The following is a 3726-nucleotide window of genomic DNA, read 5'->3' on the forward strand; positions in this document are numbered from 1 at the left end:
AAAGAAAGAAAGAAAGAAAGAAAGAAAGAAAGAAAGAAAGAAAGAGAGCAGATCCAGGAAAGAAGGTGAGCAGGAAGAAGAGAGGAAGATGAGAAGAATGGGGGGCAGGGAGAAAAGTGGGAGGTCCCTAGACCCTGCCCCTATCACTGTTCCAGTTCAGGCCCTGCCCCTCTTCTAGCCTGAGTATTTCCATCTGAGAAGTGGGGGTGTTGACCTGATCTCTTATCCCCACCTGTGGGAGCCACATTACAGATGATACAAGAATGGACATTGTCCATCCTATTTTAAATATGTCTTGTAATGGTCAGCCTGTCTGATAAAGACAGTTTATCCCTATGGTAATGATATCAGGTTTCCCTAAGGTAAAAACAGATGAGTCAACAAGATAAACATGTAAATCAAGCAAATAATAAAACAGATATATGCAGATATGACAAAAATAAGGACAATCATCTGAGAATATCTAACATGTGGAAACCTAGCCAAGCACCATCTGAGAGTCCTCCTGCATTCTGCTCAGTGAAGCAGGGCTTTGGGGAGAAGGAGCAAGGAATTGAGGGGCAGAGTGAGCACTGAGGCAGGGCAGAAGGGAGGAAACAGAGCAATGTCCAGCTGAGCCAAGGAGACAGTGGTTTTTCCCTTGAGGAGACATAGCAGGGCCAGCTGTCCTGTTGTCCTCCTTGGGGTGAGCCATGCAAGAACAATGGTGAGCATACAGCCTGGCAGCTGGGCCAGTCACTGTGCTGTAGCTGAGGTGCTATGGAGCCTGGGAGAATTTCCTGATGGGAAACAACTGGGAGAAGCAGGCTGAGGACCTGGAGCAGCTATGACTTCACATATTCCAGGATGAGTCCCAGATACGGGCATTGGATTTGATGACCTGGATAAGGCAGTGGCCTGTGGTCCTAGGGTAGCTGCAGAGGGGAAGAGGAGCAGGGGCTGGAACAGAGCCATGACCACCTAGGAAATTGTTAAGTTCCTGAGATCCTCATTGCCCTTAACTGCCCCCATTGTATACACCAGGAACTCAAGGCTTAGCGTGCTCAGGAAGGGTACAGCTGGTTTGTGAATTGAGTTCTGTCTGAATTCAGTGGGGCCTCCCTCAAGTGAAACTCAGCTTTGATCTGTGGCTGTCCATGGTTCTGAGGTGCAGCATAACGGGGTCAGATATGTGGCCCCGTGACAGGATCCAGCCACTGGCAGGTAGGATGGGAAGTAGTTGAGACAGGGCACTGGCTGAGCAGTTACAGCAAGTAATCAGGGAGGCAAGAAGGGGCCTGGATTTGGTTGTGGGCAGGAGAAGCCTAGTTCCTCACTGTGCTAGATATACCTGAAGAACCTACAAGAGAGAGAGAGAAGGAGAGGGAAAGGGAGAATTTGAGGTGTCCTGCCTTGATGAGCTCCACCTGCATGGTTTGAGTGTGTCTACAGAAGTTCCCATGATGACTTAGTATCCAGTGCATCAGTGTGAGAGGTGGATCTTTACTAGGATTAGGTTGCGGGGGTTCTGCCCTCTTTACTGGATTAATGTCATGAACACAAGAGTGGCTCTCAATGAAAGGATGATGGCAGCCTTCCTCCCTCTCTCTCTCACATTCACTCTTTCCACTCTGATGTGGGGTGACACAGAAAACCGGCCTCCACCAGAGGGAGCTCCTCAACTTTGGACTTCCTAGCCTCCAGAACTGTAAGAAATAAATCTTTTTTTTTTCTTCATCAAGTACCCGCTTGGGGCAATTTGTTATAGTAACACACAACAGATGAGACACAAGCTCAGTCTGCAATCCAGGCTGTGGGCAAAAGACCTAATGCTTGGAAGTCAGCCCAGAGCCTGCCCTAAGCCCTGAGAAGTGTGTTCAGTTGCCATGACCTCTAGGACTATCCTTTGATGTGAAGTCACTTGCCAAGGTTGAAATCTTAGCTTTGTTCTTTATACTCAGGGTCTTTAGCTCCTCTGTGCCTCCGTGCTAGACTCTGGCTGTAGAATGGGAAACAGCAACGGCATCTACCAGATGAGCGACTGAGGATTGAGCAAGGTCATTCATCCGAAGCCTTAGCTGCCTGCCCTCCATAAACCAAAACCAGCCAAAGAGATGGTTGTTCTTCTTATGACAACTTATTTTTTGAGTTATTTTATTTTTAATAACCTGACAATAATTCAAAAGTTGTTTCCTTTAATGGGAATGCCACCATCACTGCTACACACTCACTGAATTATCAAAGGCAAGGAAGAGACTGGATTCCAAAGACCCTGATGGTAAGAAGCCTTCTGGGCTCACTGACTGACAGCTGCTTACGGAGTCTCGAAGGGCAGCAGGAGGCAGACACGACAGGAGACAGAAGGAACCTTCTTCAGAGGACTGAGTGTGGCTGCTGGGTCCTGAGCACCTTGAAGCGCTTCTTGATGGTGATTTGGTGTCGCGAGTATCTGTCATCTGGGGAGAACTGAGCGGGATGGGCTGAGCAAGTCTGTGTGCCCATCGGGTCAAATTTCTTCAGCGTATACACCTGGTCTTCCTGCTCGTTCAAGTAATACTGGAGAAGCAAGGCTACGCTACTCTATCACTCCTCCCTTATGACAACTTATTTATAGGCTGGTGAACTGACCAACCAAATAATCCACAGTCAGGCTCTTCCCTAGGTTTTGTGACATCGCCTTTAAGCCAGGCATGGTGACACATGCCTATAATCCCAGGGTTCCGGCAGGCTGAGACAGGAGGAATGAAACTTTGAGCCTAGTTTGGGTAATATAGTCACTTACTAAAACCCTGTCTAAATACATAAAACAAAATAGGAGCTAAGATGTAGCTCAGTGTGAAGGCCTGGGTTTAATCCCCAGAACTGGAAAAAAAAAGTTGCACTTAATCCCAATCTTTCTTTACAACAATGATTCTTAGAGTATATGTTAGTATTCATGTTGTAGAGAGGTAAAGTAACTCATGCAAAGACATGGCCCCTGGCACCTCCTTTTTTTTTTTTTTTCTGGCACCTCCTTTAAAACCCAAATCTGAAACTATCATGCAGATTATTAGAAATGTAGAGGTGTTATGTGGGTGATGAGGGTTAGAATACTAAAAGGGAAAGGAAAATGGGCATGATGAAACTGGGCACGGTGGCACACATTTGCAATTCCAGCACTTGGGAGGCTGAGGCAGGAGGATTGCCGCAAGTCTGAGGCCAGCCTGTGCTACATAGTGAGTTCCAGTTCAGCCTGAGCTACATAGCAAGACACTGTCTCACTAGACAAAAATAACAACAACCAAGCTAAACCAGAAACAAAAACAACCAAAAATACAAAGAAAGCAAATGCACAAAACAATCCTAAAATTCATATGGAAATGCAAGGAACCCAAAAGAACTAAAAAAATTTTTAAAAAAGAAAAAGTTGGGAGTCCTTTCACCAAGATGGTGCCAAAGGCAAAGAAGGAAGCCCCTGCATCTCCCAAAGCTGAAGCCAAAACAAAAGCTTTGAAGGCCAAGAAGGCCATGCTGAAAGGCATCCGCAGCCACAAAAAGAAGATACGAACATCCCCAACCTTCTGGTGTCCAAAGACACTGCAGCTCCGGAGGCAGCCCAAATACCCTCAGAAGAGCACCCCCAGGAGAGAGACTGGGCATGGTGGCACGTGCCTATAATCCCAGCTCTTGGGAGGCTGTAAACAGGCGGATCACTACGAGCCTGATCTAGTAGTGAGACCCTGAACACCCTGTAGACCCTTCCCTAAA

At 46.9% G+C, this 3726-nt stretch overlaps 1 protein-coding gene and 1 pseudogene across 1 annotated transcript in view; both read right to left on the reverse strand.

The window, feature by feature from the left end:
* The window catches only part of Ccl24 (C-C motif chemokine ligand 24), a 15066-nt gene that overhangs the window by 4234 nt on the left and 7106 nt on the right, over nucleotides 1-3726 (reverse strand). The gene's annotated exons all lie outside the window — the stretch shown is intronic.
* LOC111816578 overlaps nucleotides 2353-3726 on the reverse strand; it is an 18665-nt pseudogene continuing 17291 nt past the window's right edge.

Source organism: Octodon degus, unplaced genomic scaffold, assembly GCF_000260255.1.
Source record: "Octodon degus isolate 3935 unplaced genomic scaffold, OctDeg1.0 scaffold00035, whole genome shotgun sequence".
Lineage (NCBI taxonomy): Eukaryota > Metazoa > Chordata > Mammalia > Rodentia > Octodontidae > Octodon > Octodon degus.